This window comes from Hyla sarda, chromosome 3, assembly GCF_029499605.1.
Source record: "Hyla sarda isolate aHylSar1 chromosome 3, aHylSar1.hap1, whole genome shotgun sequence".
NCBI classification, from domain to species: Eukaryota; Metazoa; Chordata; class Amphibia; order Anura; family Hylidae; genus Hyla; species Hyla sarda.
Genome location: NC_079191.1, coordinates 117,672,651 through 117,694,924, shown reverse-complemented (window position 1 = coordinate 117,694,924; position 22,274 = coordinate 117,672,651).

Genomic DNA, 22,274 nt, shown 5'->3' with positions numbered 1-22,274 from the left:
TTTGTAAATTGGATAGAACAATGTACACCCATAAATTTGATAAACTTTCAAAAATAATACAAAATGCAATTTAAAAATACTGGAAGGTACTGAGGGCAGACCCAAAATATAGAAAATTGTTTAAAGACTCACCGATGTTTGCCTTTAAAAAAGGAAAAACAATTGGAGACAGATTGATAAGAAGTGATATAAAACCCCCCAAAAATTAAAAAACATGATTTTTTAGCTACAAAAAAGAAAGGGACATATCCATGTCTATCATGCTCCCAATGCCATAGCATCATAAGAAGCGATTGTATTTACCATCCTACAAAAGAGATTAAAATAAAAAGTAAAATGTTTTATTCCTGTCTGAGTTCCAATGTGATTTACCTTCTAAAATGAAGAAAAGGTGCAGATGCTCCAGCTCCCAAACAGAAATAATATTTAAAAGTCCCAAATTTAATTAATCCATATTAAAAATAGGGAACAACAAAAATCCACGTGAGGTTAAAAACAAAGCTGAAATGCGTTTCAGCTTTGTTTTCAACTTCACGTGGATTTTTGTTGTTCCCTATTTTTAATATGGATGAATTAAATTTGGGACTTTTAAATATTATTTCTATTTGGGAGCTGGAGCATCTGCACCTTTTCTTCATTTGATATTGTTCAAACCAAGATGTGGCTTGGACTGCCGCTCCCTGCTCCCAAACTTTTCCTGATCCTCCTGTTAAGATGAAATCTTCAAGGCGGTGAGCTGGTTGCTTTTTGCATGTATATATTTTTTCATTTTACCTTCTAAAATGCCTATGTGGCAAAGCCTATGTCGGCCAACCTCAAGACAAATTAAAGTAAGACTTGATGAACATAAATCCATGATAAGACAGTATTCACACTTGGAGCCAGAGGGAATGAAAGAAACGCAACATGGAGAAACGGGTGTAGCACGACATTTTAAACAATTTGGACACACAGCAGCAGATCTCAGATGGCAAGTAATAGAAGAAGTTCAAAGGAGAACAAATAAAGATGAAAATAAAAAAGCATTATTGAGGCGGGAGGCATATTGGATAACAGAGTTAGCGACAATCGAACCGAGAGGAATGAATGAAGTGTACAGCTATAAGATATTCTTATGAGTAGCTGCTGTTCGAAAAAATGCCTGGTGATATATGTCAATGTAATGTTTAATTGTAACAAGTGCATAAAGTGTTAAACTGTTGTAACATACCAGTGTATTTAACCCAGATCAGACTCCTCACCTGTGCGCATGATTAAGGGGTTGTTCCCCACAACATAGCGCAACAGGCTGGATTTGAGGCATTTGTCATCTTGCCCACTTGGGATGTAAACCATCATACCCCATGCATCTTGATATGAAAATTTGATGATTTTGAAAGCAATAAATGAATAAAAAGTGAAAGTTGAAGAAGACCTGAATGTGGTGGTCGTGAGTAATTCATCTAAATCTACTAGTGCAGTTGCATATGCTCGACGCATGCTATCCAGGTCATTTGAATAGATTAGAATACTCAGGCTTAGCAGAAAGTGTCACACATGACAGATTTAGATACATAGGCTCAGCAGACAGTATCACACATAACGGATTTAGATACACAGGTTCAGCAGACAGTATCACACATGGCAGATTTAGATACATAAGCCACATAGGCTCAGCAGACAGTATCACACATAGCTCAGCAGATAGTATACCCCATGGAAAGATTAGATACAGCAGCTCAGCAGACAAATCCTCCATAATAGGATTAGATACAAGGCTCAGATACACAGCTCAACATACAGTATCACACATGACAGGATTAGATACAGAGCACAGCAGACAGTTTAACACATTAAAAGATTATATACACCATTTTGCAGACATATCACACATAGAACAGGGTCTCACCAGGTCAGTGTTTCTTGTCTTTGTTCTCTCCTGTGCCCAGGCGGCTCCAGGTCCAGGAATGTTCGGGGTTGTGGCTAAATTTTTTCCTCTAAGAATCCTCAGAAGACATTGCGGAGCACAGAAGCTGAGGCAAGGACACGTCGGGGGAGGAAGCAGATGTGCACACGGCACTTCTGTCCCAGAAAGCATTGCTGTTTCAAAGAGGCAGTGTCCCTGGGGCCAGGGGATTGGACTTTGGGCCGGGGGCTAGATTGCTGCAGCCTGCAGCTCATAGGCAAAATGTAGATGCAGCGGGCCCTTTACCCGGCTGGGTCCCCGGACCACGTCCGAACGGACCGGCCGGTCAGTCCACCCATCTAAGCATGTCATTGTCAAAAAATGTTGCAATCATTTAAAGAGTTATAGTCATATAGAACAAAAAAAGATATACGCACTCACCGCCGGTGGACCTTGGCTGCAGAGATGCATGGCGCTCAGAATGTTGCAATAATTTAAAGAGTACCTGCCATCAAACCATATTTCTAAACTAACTCAGATTATATTCCCTAACTACTCCTAACACCCCTCCTCCCCTTAAAATAATTTTCTGAGCTTTAAAAAGCTGTGTATCATACCTTTCCTCTTGCTTACATTGTATGTGCTCCCTGCAGAAGAAAGTGGGCTTTCCCCAGCAAGGGTGACATTACTGAAACCTACGAGAGCAGTGCCTTGCCATGCCCTGCACCCACTTCCTGAATTTAGTCTCCTGCCAGGCCAAGAGGAGACCAGACTAACTGTTTGACTTGCAACAGGGAACAGAACAGAGCCACCTAGTGGCCGTTTTTTCAATCACATTAAAAACATATAAAGGTTGAGAATCTTAACAGCAAGTAAATAGCAAAGTGTCTTATAATTACATAAGGAACAAAATATTAAGTTTAGGGGGGCATGGCTGGGCGCGCTGGTTGAAGGACGTGCACCCTGACAGCTCCTGCTAGGGCCGGTGTTTAACGGGCAAAAGCTCCGGGTTATGGAAGGCAGGCGCCGAAATAAGAAGTCCACACAGCAGCCTCAAGCCTCCGGGGACCCCACTCCGCTAATTTCAGCATTCTTTAAACCGAACTACCAGCACACGGACAAGCTCCAAACAGCACGCTCTCCCAGCACAATGGCCGCGACCGGAAATGAAGCCCGGGCTTTGACTGCGGCTCCTCATTGCCCAGAGCCTGCTCCATCTTCTCCTGCCTCCAGAGCGCTCCAGAAGGTATAGATTCTCTGTATTTCCCAGCACCCCTGGACCCCGGGGTATGTCCGGTGGGACCACACAGCTCTCAAGTGCCACCTCACCACAGCACCAGGCCTCCGTGCATCAGCTTCCTGCAGCCCCCTCCTCCAAGGCTCCCCAGCTACCAGCGCTCCCTGAGGGGGCTCTAACCCATTCCCCCCTGAGCCACTGGAATCCAGAAGGCCTCCCTCCACAGCAGGGAGCTCAGACTCCAGCGAGCCCTTCTGCCATCCACAGCTCCTTGCTCACAACAGGGGCCCCTTCCAATCTTGCCCACCAGATCTCCCCCAGCACCTCTACTCGGGAGCTCTCCACCCTCCCCTCCATGGAGCAAGTTGTATCCCCCCACAGTTGGGGTCAAGATACCCCCTCTCTTTCCTCAAACCCCGACTCATCCGTGCGAGCCTCACCTCACGCTTGCCTACTCGGTCCCCCAATGGTCCCGGGACCACCACCATGGAATGTCATAGACTGAGCCACCTAGTGGCCGTTTTTTCAATCACATTAAAAACATATAAAGGTTGAGAATCTTAACAGCAAGTAAATAGCAAAGTGTCTTATAATTACATAAGGAACAAAATATTAAGTTTAGGGGGGCATGGCTGAGCGCGCTGGCTGAAGGACGTGCACCCTGAGAGCTCCTGCTAGGGCCGGTGTTTAACAAGCAAAAGCTCCGGGTTATGGGAGGCAGGCGCCAAAATAAGAAGTCCACACAGCAGCCTCCGGGGACCCCACTCGGCTAATTTCAGCATTCTTTAAACCGAACTACCAGCACACGGACAAGCTCCAAACAGCACGCTCTCCCAGCACAATGGCCGCGACCGGAAATGAAGCCCGGGCTTTGACTGCGGCTCCTCACTGCCCAGAGCCTGCTCCATCTTCTCCTGCCTCCGCTGCGTATGCAGAAAGCACAGCTCCGGCACCGCTTGCCGACAACGGAGATCCCCCAGATGTTCCCTACCTGCAGAGCGCTCCAGAAGGTATAGGTTCTCTGTATTTCCCAGCACCCCTGGACCCCGGGGTATGTCCGGTGGGACCACACAGCTCTCAAGTGCCAACTCACCACAGCACCAGGCCTCCGTGCATCAGCTGCCTGCAGCCCCCTCCTCCAAGGCTCCCCAGCTACCAGCGCTCCCTGAGGGGGCTCTAACCCATTCCCCCCTGAGCCACTGGAATCCAGAAGGCCTCCCTCCACAGCAGGGAGCTCAGACTCCAGCGAGCCCTTCTGCCATCCACAGCTCCTTGCTCACAACAGGGGCCCCTTCCAATCTTGCCCACCAGATCTCCCCCAGCACCTCTACTCGGGAGCTCTCCACCCTCCCCTCCATGGAGCAAGCTGTATCCCCCCACAGTTGGGGTCAAGATACCCCCTCTCTTTCCTCAAACCCCGACCCATCGTGCGAGCCTCACCTCACGCTTGCCTACCTGGTCCCCCAATGGTCCCGGGACCACCATCAAGGAATGTCATAGACTGGGCCGCAGAAATGGAGGTGGCTGACTCTGACCCTGAAAAGGACTCTTCCTCAGACACTGATACCCCAGATTATTGGGGTAAAAGCCCTCCTGCCAAAAAGAAGCTTTTTAAGACCCCCCTGAAGAAGCAGGCTGGCATAATGCCTATGGACGCTCACTCCTCATCTGATGACTCACGTTCTCAAATGAAACACTCTCATAGCTCTCACAAGCCGAGAGTACCATCCCTGCCAGCGGCCCCTCCTATGATGTCGGCCCGGGGGATACCTGCTTTTACTCTGCCCTCTCTGGAGGCGGCAGTCAATACCCTCAAGGGACATCTTGAACTGCAAGCACTACTTGCGCTCCTGCCGGCGAAAGCTGATATGATTTATTTGGCATCTGACCTAAAGGTGGCCTGGAAAAGAGATCTGGTGCCAGTCAAAGCCGAGATATCCCACCTCCATGCCAGGGTTCAGACCCTTGAAGAATTCAAAACATCTGTTACTTGCCAGATTCAGTCTCTACAAGAATCCACGAAAAATCTCTCTCTACAGCATGCAGCGACAATTGAGCACTTAGACGACATTGACAACAGGAACCGCAGAAACAACATACGGCTCAAGGGATTACCGGAATCGGTGAAACTGTAAAACCTGGAGAGAATCGTGATACATCTGTTTAATGAAGTACTCCAGAAACCTCCAGATAATGAGATTGAACTTGAGTGCACAGGGCCTTAAAAGCTAAAAGCCCCGACCCAGGGAAACCCCGAGAAGTTGTATGCCAGGTGCACCATTTCTCTCAGAAGGATGCTATAATGAAGAATGCCTGCACCATTAAGAACCTCACATTTAATTGGTCATCAGTACAGCTATATCTGGATCTCTCCCTCCGGACACTCCGTCCACGGGCAGCGTTTAAACCTCTTCTGCAGACCCTTCTCAATGCACAGAGCTATTACAAATGGGGCTACCCCTTTTCTCTGGTCGCCAGACATGGGACTACCACCGCAATTTTAACTTAGCAATTTTCTCCATACCTTCAGACTTCCACCAGTTTCCTTGCCTGAATGGACACAACTTTACTGCTTGGAGGCTGTATCGTCTCATGCTCCCCGCCTGGCGGCTGTGATGGGGACCCGTGAGATACAGCAATTGACCCCGTTTCCCCCAGCGGCAGAAGAGAAAGACCTGATATCTATGGAACTGATAAGGAATCTACCTTGCTGTCATCCTCCTGTTGGACCCCTGGGATCCTCGGGTCTCTAGTCCTCTTCATGGACATTTTGCTTTGTCTGGCTCAACTCATAGTATATTGGTTTTGTATGCTTTTCTGATTTTTCTTTACCTGTTATACTGATGTTTATTTCCCCCATTACTCGCCCCCCTCTACTGGGGACTCTGATCGAAGCCATCTTACATACCTATTTGTATTTGTCACTAAACTTGGCTTGCCTGACTCCCATAGCCCTCCGCTCATTTGCTCCCACAGGGCTCCTGGCCCGACCAGCTTTCCATTGCCCGTTACCTAGCATGCCCTCTCTCCTGACACGAGACTGAGTGGCAACATATAGAGCCATTAGGCCCCAGCCTTAGCCGTCCTTGTACCCTCCGTTCCTTAATGATTTACATATTGCGGTGGTGTTCCTTCGACCGCCGAGCCCACTATGTTTCCCCCACTAGGTGGCCTACCAGGCTGGTCCTGGCTTGGTCTTGAGCCCTTATGGCCCTCTTCTTTAGTACCCTTGCTTCCGTGTCTGTGCGGCAGCTGGCTCTATTGCCCTTCTCTACCTCCACTTGTCTCTCCTTTTTTCACCTTATTCCTTGCTTATCTCCTTATTCTAGGTCGGACCCTCCATCCGCTGTGCTTCCAGGCTGGTCGGACGATGGGATGTCGCCAGGGCAGTTTGATAAGTGGTTTCATCCCCCTTTTAGGTTATGATGGCAGTAGACATTAAAATAACCTCCATTAATGTACAGAGCTTCAATACACCAGAAAAACTAGCACAAGCCCTTTATTCGTTCCATAAACAGAAAGTTCACATTCTTGCGCTTCAGGAGACACACTTCAAGGAGGGACATCTCCCGACATTAAATTCCAGATATTACCCTCATTGGTACCATAGTATCAATCCCGAGTCCAGAACGAAAGGCATTTCTATCGCCTTCCCCAGATCCCTTCCCGTGCAGGTCTCCTCATCCCTGATAGATCCCAACGCCCGATATGTATTCCTGAACTGTACTATTGCAGACCGATGCTTCACAATTGCCTCCATCTACGCTCCCAACTACTCTCAAATTTCCGTCCTACTCCACACTCTAGACACGCTGGCGGGGTTCGCGTCTGGCTCCATAATTCTATGTGGCGATCTAAATGTGCCTCTCTTTCCCTCCTGTAACACCTCTTCAGGCCACTCTGTACTCTCAAACAACAAACTTAGGGGCCCTACGGCAGAAGCTTCATGCCCTTCAACTCAGTGACACATGGCGTGCACTCCACCCGGAAGGGGCGAGATTACACGTTCTTTTCCCACCCCAGACAGTCCTATAGTAGACTTGATTATATATTTTTCCCCCATCACCTCCTCATCACTATTTCCACAGCAGACATAGGTATAATGACCATTCTGATCATGCCCCAGTATCCTGCACCTTCTCTATCCCATCATTCACCAAGCCCCATTCTTCATGGAAACTGAACGAGTCTCTTTTATTAGACACACTGGGGGATATATATCAAAGTTGTCTATGTCCCGCATGAATATAGACCAAACTACAGAGGGTTAGTCTGGTCTATTGTGCACCTAATTTATCAAATGGCGCACGGCTCTTGATAAATTCTGTGCACAGACTGCATGATCTATGGTTTAGTCTATATTTAAACCTGCTCCAACATGGTCTGACATTTCGGGGTACTTTCAGCCTATGCGACTTGTCGCTGATAAGTCGCTTTTGATAAATTCAGCACCAATGCATTTTTCAATGCATTTCAGTCTAAAATAGACTAGCATGCATCATGTTCTAAAAATCCTCTAGAGCAAAAGTCGCAGAAAAGTCGCACATATTTAGACTGCGACTTTCTGTGAGACAAATTTAGACAAGAAAAACCAGTCTAAATCCTTTGATAAATTTCCCCCACTGTGTCTCCAGGAACTTAAATCCTTCATCCACCAATTTGCTCTAGATCACGCCTCTGACCCCACTTCCTCTGCTACGAAGTGGGACACCCTAAAATGTGTGCTCCGAGGTGTGTTGATGAAGCATGGGGCTAGGCTTAAGAGAGAATTCCCTGACACAATCCCTACACAGTTTAGACTTGTATAGGGAGCTGATCTGTGTGCGTCACGAGCTGCTGACCCTACTGACCACTAAACATTGATACTATAGACATCTCACAGGCAAGATCTTTTATGAGTGGGGCAACAAATCTGGCAAGCTGCTGGCCTCCGCTCTGAACAGCAAGCGCTCCACTACGTATGGGAGGCCAGGCCAATCTAGGCCAGGTCAATCACCTCCCATCTCACTCCTGATATCTTAGCAGCATTCCACACCTATTACAACCAGCTATATAAACTCCCCCGGCCATCCGCCCTTTCCAACACCACTGCGAACCCCCGACTACTATGTGATTATGTGGACGCCACGGCGCTCCCATGCCTACCACAAGCTGCAATCCAGGCCTTAAAGGCCCCAGATGGATATACAGCTAAGTTTTTTAAAACACTTGGTCCAGAACTGCTGACTCCGCTCCTCTCTGCGTTTAATGAGGTTGCACCAGGATCCCCTCTCCCCCCTCCTTTATGCGAGCATTTTTGACGGTAATACCTAAAGGAGGAAAGGACCCCCTGCTATGTCCCAGTTACCATCCAATCTCTTTGATCAATGTTGACGCTAAAATATTCGCAAAACTGTTGGCGAACAGATTGGCGGACCACATGGGCTCCCTCGTCCACCCTGATCAGGTGGGCTTCATCTGTAGTCGAGAAGCACGGGACAATACCCTAAGTACCTTCTCGACGATACATTATGCCAAACGTCAGAAGCTTCCTCTAATGCTCTTATCGTTAGACGCAGAGAAGGCCTTCGATCGGGTGGACTGAGAGTTCTTGGAGTCCACATTGTTGCAAATAGGTCTTGGTCCACTGATGAGAGGGAGGCTCAAGGCCCTATACACCAACCCCCAAGCACACATCCCTTTTCTTTCCGCAATGGCACGAGGCAGGGGTGTCCACTGTCCCCCCTCCTGTATGTACTATGCATGGAGCATCTCCTCATAGACATCAAACGAAACCCTGATATACAGGGGATACCCCTTCCTCAGTGCCACTATAAATGCTCCGCCTATGCGGACGATCTCCTGTTGTTTTTGTCCTCCCCACAGATCTCCTTGCCTTCCTTATTGGCCACTATAGGAAAATACTCTAGCTTTAGGAATTATAAACTCAACCTTTCTAAATGTGAGGCGATGAATATTATGATCTCCCCCCAGGTCATACATTCCCTGAAGTTGTCTTTTCCATTTCTTTGCTCTTTCGTTTTTTCCTCCTTACCTTTAAAAAATCATAACTCTTAAAATTTTGCACCTAAAAATCTGTGATATAGCTTATTTTTTGCACCACTAATTCTGCTTTGTAATGATATCAGTCATTTTACCCAAACATCTACGGCGAAACGGGAAAAAAAAATCATTGTGCGACAAAATTGAAAAAATACAGACATTTTATAACTTTTGGGGGCTTCCGTTTCTACGTAGTACAGTTTTCGTTAAAAATGACACCTTATCTTTATTTTCTAGGTCCATACGGTTAAAATGATACCCTACTTGTATAGGTTTGATTTTTTATTGCTTCAGAAAAAAATCATAACTATATGCAGGAAAATGTATACGTTTAAAATTGTCATCTTCTGACCCATATAACTTTTTTATTTTTCCGTGTTCAGGGCGCTATGAGGGTTAATTTTTTGCGCCATGATCTGAAGTTTTTGTCGGTACCATTTTTGCATTGATTGGACTTTTTGATCTATTTTTATTCATCTTTTCACGATATAAAAAGTGACCAAAAATATGCTATTTTGGACTTTGGAATTTTTTTGCGCGTACGCCATTGACCGTGCGGTTTAACTAGCAATATATTTTTTTAAATCGGACATTTACCCATGCGGCAACACCACATATGTTTATTTTTGGGTTTTTTTACACAGTTTTTTTTTTTTATTATTGGAAATGCCGGGTGATTCAAACTTTTATTAGGGGAAGGGATAATTCAAAGGGTTAATGATTTTTTGACACTTTTCTTTTGCAATATTATAGCCCCCATAGGGGGCTATAACATTGCATTTACTGATCTTTAACTGTGTTCAATGCATCTCCATAGGGATGCATTGATCAGGGTTTTCGGCGATTGATTGCTCAAGCCTGGATCTCAGGCTTTAAGCATTCAATCGGCGATCGGACTGCAAGAAGGAAGGTAAGAGACCTTCCTCCTGTAGTACAGCTGTACGAGATGCCACGATTTCACTGCGGCGATCCCGAACAGCTTCCTGAGCTAACCAGCACTTTTTACTTTCACTTTTATTTTTTTTAATCTTTTGCAAATAAATTTTATTCACAGGAAGAAATAACATTATGAACAATGTTACAGAAACAGTACTTAGGCATGAAATGCATAATATACATAAACATTCTTCATGGTCACATATAATTGCGCATTGAGATGTCCTGTATGGTTACCATTTTAGATACATATTACATAAGAAACAAAGGGTCAGAAACTGACCAACCTAAATAAACAATGTAGAAACCTGTGAGAAGTCGATCATAGGCAAAAAGAAGAGAGCGAGAATAAAAGTGGACATGGTAGCCACTATCGGTCTATAAATATCCAATATCTAGTACACACATTGCAGTATCTATGTGCAAATTATGTGTCATCTAGTTTTAGAATGCCTAATGTACCCTTGAGAGATTCTATACAATACCAGGAGGAATTGCGGAAGTGTTTCATTATACGTTGACATTCTAGTGCATTTGGTAAGTATTGGATATATCGCTTCCATTTTTTTAAAAACAACTTGGTGAACATGTCAGTATTTCTAAGTGTAATGATGAGTTCCTTCAGTAACTTCCCATGAAAGTCAGATTGTAGTAGTGGGTGTTGTAGGAAGCAGCCAGTGTCAGAGAAGGCATTTTTTTACTATTAAAAGAAACAGATGAATTACATTTGGTATTTTACCCCTATCAGGGGGGTCTGATTCTCGTAAAGGTTGGTAATGAAAGATATAGAGCTCAGGCGATGGGGTCGTAGAAACATGCCAAATTGTGTCAATGAGAAGTTTTATTTCATTCCACAAACTAGCTACTGGTGGACACTCCCACAAACAATGCCACAAATCAGCCCAATACAATTTGCAACAAGGACAGCTATCCAAATACGGCTCTGGTGGTTCCCCTCCAATGGAACGCATACGTGGCTTTTTGTACTATTCGCCAATAGGTTTCCCTTAGTTGTTCACTGGGGGTAGAATGTAATACTGATTTTAGACCTTCTCTAATGTAGTCCTCTAAGTCCTGGTCACCCAATCTAGTTTTCCATCTTGTGAGAGACCTCGACACAACTTCCTTTAACGCCTGATCCCTGATGGTTGCGTAGATGTGCGAAAGGGAGTGTGGAGTATTAGTGACACCTATTAAGCCGTCAAAAGAAGAAGAGGGTTCACCCCTGGCATAGACTTTAACTACACTTCTAAAAAAAGCTAAGAATTGTAGATACAGCCATTGGTGAGAGGGCGGGAGATCATATTTTGTTTTGAATGTTTTGAATTTTGATGTGAGACATGTGCAATAATATGTCCTCTAAGGACAGCTTTACCAGCTTTCCAAAATAAAAAGGGATTGTCCGTGTGAGCCTCATTAAGTGTAGAGTACTCCATCCACCAGCTCTGAAGCAACTGAGTAAACTGTTCGTCATTAGCTAGATAAGTTGGATATCTCCAAACCACATCTGAGCCTGGAGGGTGGGTCAGGATCAGTTCACAGCTGACAGGTGAATGATCTGAGATTACAATATCATGTATCTGTTCTGCACCTATGCGAGGTAACAAAGAAGGGGACACTAATAGGTAGTCTAGCCGTGACCAAGAGGCATGTGCATGGGAGTAGTGAGTGTAGGTTCTCTCAGTGGGGTGTCTGTATCTCCAAGCATCAACTAAGCCTGTGTGTAAGAGAAAATCAGATAAATAGGGTTCTGACGGTGGGTCTGAGACACAAACACTTCGTTTTCTATCCTCTATTGGTTGTAGGACTGTGTTCATATCTCCCCCTACTAAAATGTAGGTTTCTGGGTCATTATGAATATGTGTCAATAAGCTGTCAAAAAAGTTCTGTTTACCAGTCTGTGGTCCATACACATTAAATATATTAAGTTTGTGTTCACCTATGGTTAACGTCACTCGCTGTAGCATGCCATCGCCTGAGTCCCAAGATGTTACAATAAAATAGACTAATTTCTTATGAACTAGAATAATCACCCCACCCTTCCTATCTTGCACTGGGGAACAGAACACCTGGCCAACCCACATCATCTTCAATCAAAATAAGTCATGTACTTGTAAATGCATCTCTTGCAGTAGTGCAATATCCGCTTTTAGTCTCTGTAGGTGCCTGAGAACTAACGATCGTTTTGAGGGCGATCACAGACCCTTAATATTCCGTGAAACAATTTTTAATCCCATTTAGAACAAAAATCATGGATGTGTGAATATGGCTGCTTGTATTGTAAGTATAGTACAGCATGATACAAATGTAATAATGACCATGTGTATGTGTAATAATGTTCATGGAGAACCACCATATCACAATATTTGAACATATAATTTTCCGACTTCTCACATAACCTAACCCAAAAAACAATGTAGAAAACCGAGAAACATAGACATAAAGTCCAGAGCGAGAAAGAAAGAGTCATGGACTTCACTTTTTTCGCAAATCCAGCAAGGGTTCCCTCAATCCCGTATAGCTCCAAGAGAGGAGAAAGAAAGAAAATAAATCCAAGGAAGGAATCAGTGCTCAGGTGCATAAAAGAAAAGGGATCAAAAAAAAAGAACAACATCATAGTAATAGATGGGAAACAGTCAGCGAGAGAAGGAAGGAGTATCCAGCAGGGGTAGGGACAGAGAAGGGAGGTAAGAAAGGGTGTATAAGGAGAGAGAGAGGTCAATTAGAGATGGCGAGAATCTGTCATGAGCATGTATAACATATCAGATAACATGCTAAGCATGTTCTTAAGAGTTGTGGCCTCTGGAGTAATCACATCTTATCCTCAACTCAGGCTAACATTATAGTGTCAACAATAAATTGAGTAGCAATAATCTCCATTAATGAAGTAGGGGCTATGTAAGAACCACTAAACATCAATTATCAGTAGCTATGTCTTGGGTAAAATATGTATAGTAGATTACTAGGATTAGAGATGTTATATCAAGACCTGTAAGAGGTCAGTTAGACCAGATCAAGTGAGCACACTGTAACTTATCTCCAGCAGGATAGCAACACACAGCAAACATGTAAAATCATTGGTCACAGTTCACACATATATCCATACCACCGAAGAGTCAGGGTATTTATCCAGGTTCCAGAAGACAACCCACACAGAGGGAAAGTCATTCCATGGCCGTAGATGAGAAGGTGGAAAGACTCTGTGGGCTGACATGTCTTCTCCTTTTGTGTTGATCAGCCATAGTGTTGGCCTGGACCGTAGCCCTCAAGTTCAGCAACGCTGCAGTCTCTTCCGGTGTGCGAAAAAGTTCCACTGTTCCGTCAGCATGGTAAACTCGCAGAGTTACCGGGTATTGAAGCATAAACTTTTTCTGCATAGCAAACAGTTGAGAACAGATTGAAGCAAAAGCTTTGCGTTTTTTGGTCACTTCTGCGGAAAAGTCTTGGAAAAGTAAAATCTTTTGGCCGCGTACCATTAATGGTGTAGTTAGCTTCTTATATGCCGTTAGAATGGCAGCTTTCTCTGCATAGTTCAGGTACTTAGCAATTACCTGCCTTGGACACAGGGAGGATTGTCTGGCACCCGGAGTAGGACCTGTCTTGGGTGGTCCCAGTCTGTGAGCTCTTTCCACTACACAGCAGTTACGGAGGCCTAGAGCTTTTGGAATATCCTCTGCACAAATGGTTAAGAAGTGGCTTGCAGGAATGCTTTCAGGCAGTCCAATGAAGCGGAGGTTGCTTCTCCTTGATCTGTTTTCCAGGTCATCATTTTTATCTTGGAGAGCTTTAGTGATTCCATTGAACTTCTGGATCTGCTGTCTGTTGCTCATTATCTCATCTTCAGCAGCGCTGAGTCTGCCCTCTAGGTCAGCAAGTTGTAAAGTATACTGTGACACGTATTTCTGTGTCTGTGTGAGGGAGGCTGTTAGTTGTGCTCCTAGTGAGAGCCGCAGGTCAGGCAGTATAAGTTTTTCCACCTCCACTGCTAGGGTTCTGCAGGAGAATTGCAATCCCGGTATCAGTGGTTCATCAGGGGAGATTTGTAGTGAGAATGTCTCTTGTGAGAACGGGAGAGGAGGTCCCCTGTAGCTGTTCCTCCTGAGTGGCGCGAACCGCCACCATATTATCTCCGTTCCTGTCACGCTGAGGTAAAGGGGAAGTTGAAGAAGGTGTCAGTGCTGCCTCACCGCCGCGGGTCAAAAATCGCTCCATCCAAGTCCTGGGACTGTCAGGAACCTGAGTACACAGGGTTAAACCTGTAGCTTGTCTGATAAAGTGAGCAGGGGGATGCTGTTAGGAGCTGTATGCACGGAGCTCTGTTCCGAGGCTGCCTACATCCTCGCGCCGGAACCGGAAGTTTACTTTCACTTTTAGCCGCGTGGCTCAGCTTAGAGCGCGCGGCTAAAGGGTTAATAGCGCGCGGCACCGCGATCAGTGCTTCACTATGAGGCCGGGCCCGCCATGATATGATGCGGGGTCACCGTGAGACCCTGCGTTATATCACAGGAGCTGGACCAAGGACGTACTCATATGTCATTGGTCCTTAAGAGGTTAAGTGGCAGACTTAATTAAATACCTAGGAATTCAAGTGCCTAGAGACCACACTGACACATTTCGCTTTAACTTCTCCCCACTCCTACAGATGCTGCACTCTGACTTGGCCAGATGGAAACTCAGGGACTTTTCTTGGCTCGGAAGGATTAACATTTTGAAAATGAATGTGCTCCCACGCATGCTCTACCTCTTTGCCTGTATACCATTGTACCTGCCCCGCACATTTTTCCATGAGGTCTCTGCAGTCCTGTCTGGCTTCGTATGGGCCCGGTGCCACCCCCGCCTAGCTAGACAGATCTTGACTAGGAAAAGGAATGATGGTGGCCTGGCACTTCCAGATCTGACCTCGTACTATCTGGCCACGGTCCTCACTAGAGTACTGGATGGCTTCCACCACCGACATGACAAGCAGTGGGTGACTTTTGAAAGTAGAACCATGCAGGTGGACGTTAAATCCTTACTATGGACACCTGGTCTCCTGACTGCTGGGAAGGTCCCCTCTGACATGCCCCCTATTGCTGCCTCGATACTTAAAACATACAAGTCCTATTTCTCCCTTCCTCTGGGCCACTGACCCCGCTCTTTGGCAACCCTGCTTTCCCACCTGCTCAGTGCCCCCGTTCCTTCCTATCCTTCAATAGAGATGACGCCACCACACCCCGTGACCTGATGACTCTGACGGCTCTGAAACCCGTGTTTGACCTGTCTCACGACTCCCCTCTCTCCATAGTGCCGGCTTTTCAATATGCCCAACTTACACACTTCCATGCTTCACAAAGGACAGGATTGGCCCTACACCGACCGCTCACGCCCTTTGAAAATTTATGTATCTCTGCCTCCCCAGTACCAAAAACTGTCAGCGCACTCTACACACATCTCCTTGCGACCACTTCTGTGACACCCATTTTCTTCTGCTCGGCATGGGAGAGAGAGCTGGGTGACACTATTACAACTTTGGAATGGAAAAGTGCTGTTACGCCGAGCGCTCCGGGTCCCCGCTCCTCCCCGGAGCGCTCGCTTCACTCTCCCCGCGGCAGCGCTCCGGTCACGTCCTCTGACCCGGGGCGCTGCGATTCCGCTGCCAGCCGGGATGCGATTCGCGATGCGGGTAGCGCCCGCTCGCGATGCGCACCCCGGCTCCCCTACCTGACTCGCTCTCCGTCTGTTCTGTCCCGGCGCGCGCGGCCCCGCTCCCTAGGGCGCGCGCGCGCCGGGTCTCTGCGATTTAAAGGGCCACTGCGCCGCTGATTGGCGCAGTGGTTCCAATTAGTGTGTTCACCTGTGCACTTCCCTATATCACCTCACTTCCCCTGCACTCCCTTGCCGGATCTTGTTGCCTTAGTGCCAGTGAAAGCGTTCCTTGTGTGTTCCTTGCCTGTGTTTCCAGACCTTCTGCCGTTGCCCCTGACTACGATCCTTGCTGCCTGCCCCGACCTTCTGCTACGTCCGACCTTGCTTTTGCCTACTCCCTTGTACCGCGCCTATCTTCAGCAGCCAGAGAGGTGAGCCGTTGCTAGTGGATACGACCTGGTCACTACCGCCGCAGCAAGACCATCCCGCTTTGCGGCGGGCTCTGGTGAAAACCAGTAGTGGCTTAGAACCGGTCCACTAGCACGGTCCTCGCCAATCCCTCTCTGGCACAGAGGATCCACTACCTGCCAGCCGGCATCGTGACAGTAGATCCGGCCATGGATCCCGCTGAAGTTCCTCTGCCAGTTGTCGCTGACCTCACCACGGTGGTCGCCCAGCAGTCACAACAGATAGCGCAACAAGGCCAACAGCTGTCTCAACTGACCGTTATGCTACAACAGTTACTACCACAGCTTCAGCAGTCATCTCCTCCGCCAGCTCCTGCACCTCCTCCGCAGCGAGTGGCCGCTCCTGGGATACGCTTATCCTTGCCGGATAAATTTGATGGGGACTCTAAGTTTTGCCGTGGCTTTCTTTCCCAATGTTCCCTGCATCTGGAGATGATGTCGGACCTGTTTCCCACTGAAAGGTCTAAGGTGGCTTTCGTAGTCAGCCTTCTGTCCGGAAAAGCCCTGTCATGGGCCACACCGCTCTGGGACCGCAATGACCCCGTCACTGCCTCTGTACACTCCTTCTTCTCGGAAATCCGAAGTGTCTTTGAGGAACCTGCCCGAGCCTCTTCTGCTGAGACTGCCCTGTTGAACCTGGTCCAGGGTAATTCTTCCGTTGGCGAGTATGCCGTACAATTCCGTACTCTTGCTTCAGAATTGTCCTGGAATAATGAGGCCCTCTGCGCGACCTTCAAAAAAGGCCTATCCAGCAACATTAAAGATGTTCTGGCCGCACGAGAAATTCCTGCTAATCTACATGAACTTATTCACCTAGCCACTCGCATTGACATGCGTTTTTCCGAAAGGCGTCAGGAACTCCGCCAAGATATGGACTCTGTTCGCACGAGGCGTTTCTTCTCCTCGGCTCCTCTCTCCTCTGGTCCCCTGCAATCTGTTCCTGTGCCTCCCGCCGTGGAGGCTATGCAGGTCGACCGGTCTCGCCTGACACCTCAAGAGAGGACACGACGCCGTATGGAGAACCTCTGCCTGTACTGTGCTAGTACCGAACACTTCCTGAGAGATTGTCCTATCCGTCCTCCCCGCCTGGAAAGACGTACGCTGACTCCGCACAAAGGTGAAACAGTCCTTGATGTCTACTCTGCTTCTCCACGTCTTACTGTGCCTGTGCGGATGTCTGCCTCTGCCTTCTCCTTCTCTACAGTGGCCTTCTTGGACTCTGGATCTGCAGGAAATTTTATTTTGGCCTCTCTCGTCAACAGGTTCAACATCCCGGTGACCAGTCTCGCCAGACCCCTCTACATCAATTGTGTAAATAATGAAAGATTGGACTGTACCATACGTTTCCGCACGGAGCCCCTTCTTATGAGCATCGGATCTCATCATGAGAGGATTGAACTTTTGGTCCTCCCCAATTGCACCTCGGAAATTCTCCTTGGACTTCCCTGGCTTCAACTTCATTCCCCTACCCTGGATTGGTCCACTGGGGAGATCAAGAGTTGGGGGTCCTCTTGTTCCAAGAACTGTCTAAAACCGGTTCCCAGTAACCCTTGCCGTAACTCTGTGGTTCCTCCAGTAACCGGTCTCCCTAAGGCCTATATGGACTTCGCGGATGTTTTCTGCAAAAAACAAGCTGAGACTCTACCTCCTCACAGGCCTTATGATTGCCCTATCGACCTCCTCCCGGGCACTACTCCACCCCGGGGCAGAATTTATCCTCTCTCTGCCCCAGAGACTCTTGCCATGTCCGAATACGTCCAGGAGAATCTAAAAAAGGGCTTTATCCGTAAATCCTCCTCTCCTGCCGGAGCCGGATTTTTCTTTGTGTCCAAAAAAGATGGCTCCCTACGTCCTTGCATTGACTACCGCGGTCTTAATAAAATCACGGTTAAGAACCGCTACCCCTTACCCCTCATCTCTGAACTCTTTGATCGCCTCCAAGGTGCCCACATCTTCACTAAATTGGACTTAAGAGGCGCCTATAACCTCATCCGCATCAGAGAGGGGGACGAGTGGAAAACGGCATTTAACACCAGAGATGGACACTTTGAGTATCTGGTCATGCCCTTTGGACTGTGCAACGCCCCTGCCGTCTTCCAAGACTTTGTCAATGAAATTTTTCGTGATCTGTTATACTCCTGTGTTGTTGTATATCTGGACGATATCCTAATTTTTTCTGCCAATCTAGAAGAACACCGCCAGCATGTCCGTATGGTTCTTCAGAGACTTCGTGACAACCAACTCTATGCCAAAATTGAGAAATGTCTGTTTGAATGCCAATCTCTTCCTTTTCTAGGATATTTGGTCTCTGGCCAGGGACTACAGATGGATCCAGACAAACTCTCTGCCGTCTTAGATTGGCCACGCCCCTCCGGACTCCGTGCTATCCAACGCTTTTTGGGGTTCGCCAACTATTACAGGCAATTTATTCCACATTTTTCTACCATTGTGGCTCCTATCGTGGCTTTAACCAAAAAAAATGCTGATCCCAAGTCCTGGCCTCCTCAAGCAGAAGACGCCTTTAAACGACTCAAGTCTGCCTTTTCTTCGGCTCCCGTCCTCTCCAGACCTGACCCTTCCAAACCCTTCCTATTGGAGGTTGATGCCTCCTCAGTAGGAGCTGGAGCCGTTCTTCTACAAAAAAATTCTTCCGGGCATGCTGTCACTTGTGGTTTTTTCTCTAGGACCTTCTCTCCAGCGGAGAGGAACTACTCCATCGGGGATCGAGAGCTTCTAGCCATTAAATTAGCACTTGAGGAATGGAGGCATCTGCTGGAGGGATCAAGTTCTCCTGTTATTATCTACACCGACCACAAGAACCTCTCCTACCTCCAGTCTGCCCAACGGCTGAATCCTCGCCAGGCCCGGTGGTCTCTGTTCTTTGCCCGATTTAATTTTGAGATTCACTTTCGTCCTGCCGATAAGAACATTAGGGCCGATGCTCTCTCTCGTTCCTCGGATGCCTCAGAAGTTGAACTCTCTCCGCAACACATCATTCCACCTGACTGCCTGATCTCCACTTCTCCTGCCTCCATCAGGCAGACTCCTCCAGGAAAGACCTTTGTTTCTCCTCGCCAACGCCTCGGAATCCTCAAATGGGGTCACTCCTCCCATCTCGCAGGTCATGCGGGTATCAAGAAATCTGTGCAACTCATCTCCCGCTTCTATTGGTGGCCGACTCTGGAGACGGATGTTGTGGACTTTGTGCGAGCCTGCACTATCTGTGCCCGGGATAAGACTCCTCGCCAGAAGCCCGCTGGTTTTCTTCATCCTCTGCCTGTCCCCGAACAGCCTTGGTCTCTGATTGGTATGGATTTTATTACTGATTTACCCCCTTCCCGTGGCAACACTGTTATTTGGGTGGTCGTTGATCGATTCTCCAAAATGGCACATTTCATCCCTCTTCCTGGTCTTCCTTCTGCACCTCAGTTGGCTAAACAATTTTTTGTACACATTTTTCGTCTTCACGGGTTGCCTACGCAGATTGTCTCGGATAGAGGCGTCCAATTCGTGTCTAAATTCTGGAGGGCTCTCTGTAAACAACTCAAGATTAAATTAAATTTTTCTTCTGCATATCATCCCCAGTCCAATGGACAAGTAGAAAGGATTAACCAGATCTTGGGTGATTATTTGCGACATTTTGTTTCCTCCCGCCAGGATGACTGGGCAGATCTCCTCCCATGGGCCGAATTCTCGTATAACTTCAGGGTCTCTGAGTCTTCCTCCAAATCCCCATTTTTCGTGGTGTACGGCCGTCACCCTCTTCCCCCCCTCCCTACTCCCTTGCCCTCTGGTCTGCCCGCTGTGGATGAAATTTCTCGTGACCTTTCCATCATATGGAGAGAGACCCAAAATTCTCTCTTACAGGCTTCATCACGCATGAAGAAGTTCGCGGATAAGAAAAGAAGAGCTCCCCCCGTTTTTTCCCCTGGAGACAAGGTATGGCTCTCCGCTAAATATGTCCGCTTCCGTGTCCCTAGCTACAAGTTGGGACCACGCTATCTTGGTCCTTTCAAAATTTTGTGTCAAATTAATCCTGTCTCTTATAAACTTCTTCTTCCTCCCTCTCTTCGTATCCCTAATGCCTTTCACGTCTCTCTTCTCAAACCACTCATCCTCAACCGTTTTTCTCCCAAATCTGTTCCTCCCACTCCTGTTTCCGGCTCCTCGGACATCTTCTCGGTCAAAGAAATTTTAGCTGCCAAAAAGGTCAGAGGGAAAAATTTTTTTTTAGTGGACTGGGAGGGTTGTGGTCCTGAAGAGAGATCCTGGGAACCTGAGGACAACATCCTAGACAAAAGTCTGCTCCTCAGGTTCTCAGGCTCTAAGAAGAGGGGGAGACCCAAGGGGGGGGGTACTGTTACGCCGAGCGCTCCGGGTCCCCGCTCCTCCCCGGAGCGCTCGCTTCACTCTCCCCGCGGCAGCGCTCCGGTCACGTCCTCTGACCCGGGGCGCTGCGATTCCGCTGCCAGCCGGGATGCGATTCGCGATGCGGGTAGCGCCCGCTCGCGATGCGCACCCCGGCTCCCCTACCTGACTCGCTCTCCGTCTGTTCTGTCCCGGCGCGCGCGGCCCCGCTCCCTAGGGCGCGCGCGCGCCGGGTCTCTGCGATTTAAAGGGCCACTGCGCCGCTGATTGGCGCAGTGGTTCCAATTAGTGTGTTCACCTGTGCACTTCCCTATATCACCTCACTTCCCCTGCACTCCCTTGCCGGATCTTGTTGCCTTAGTGCCAGTGAAAGCGTTCCTTGTGTGTTCCTTGCCTGTGTTTCCAGACCTTCTGCCGTTGCCCCTGACTACGATCCTTGCTGCCTGCCCCGACCTTCTGCTACGTCCGACCTTGCTTTTGCCTACTCCCTTGTACCGCGCCTATCTTCAGCAGCCAGAGAGGTGAGCCGTTGCTAGTGGATACGACCTGGTCACTACCGCCGCAGCAAGACCATCCCGCTTTGCGGCGGGCTCTGGTGAAAACCAGTAGTGGCTTAGAACCGGTCCACTAGCACGGTCCTCGCCAATCCCTCTCTGGCACAGAGGATCCACTACCTGCCAGCCGGCATCGTGACAAGTGCCTTTTACATGGTGCCCCCGGTCTTCTGTATCGTGCAAAGCCCACAAAACCAACTATAAGATTCTTACTAGGTGGTATCGTGTCCCCTCACTGCTTGCTAAAATTTACCCGGGGGGCCTCTGATACCTGTAGGCGGTGCGGAGGACCCGGTGGCACCATGTTGCCCATATGGTTAATTTGGCCTGTGTTAAACGCGTTTTGGACTCAGGTCCTGGACATTATGTATAGGCTGACTTCCCTCGTGGTCCCCAAGGACCCTAAGCTAATCTTATTATCCATCCTCCCGGACCGGGTGCCTAGGTCGTCCTCGAGATTGCTTCACTTCCTCCTACTGGCTGCCAGAACTGTGATTCAAAGGTTGTGGAAATCATCAGTTCCCCCCTCAGTCTCGGCCTGGCTCAAAGAAGTTTCTCACCTACACAGGATGGAGGAACTCCTGGCCGACTCCCATTAACAGCTGGATCGCTATAATGCTATTTGGAGGCCCTGGTCAGAATTCATATCCTCGACCGATTTTGAAACCCTGTACATTACTACACAGCCTCACAGCCTTCTGCCACTCCCTGAATATTAATTTCATTACCTTCGACACCCTCGTATTGACTGCCTGAGTGACCCTGATGTTCGTACCCTGCCTGGAACTCCTCCGGATTGCTGGTCAGACCTCTTCCTCTCCCTCATCTTTACCTCTGCTCCCCTCCCTTTCTTTCTTCCATTCCTCTTCTGTTACCCCTCACCTATGCTCTTTTCCATCCCTTTCCTCCTCCTTCCACTGTAATTTTTTGTTCGTTGACACATGTATACCTGCCTGGGACCTGATATCTGGTCAAGTACTGCAAAACTTTTTGTACTTGTCCCCTGTATAATGCGACTTCGCCCTGCGGCGGCTTGAGCAAGCATGTTGCCAACCTCCTTGCTGTAATAGCCTCTCTCGCAGGTTGAAGGCTGACTTCATATTGCCCTTTCATATGACACTGTTTCCCAACTGATACTCCCCTATGGAAAAAAAAAAAAG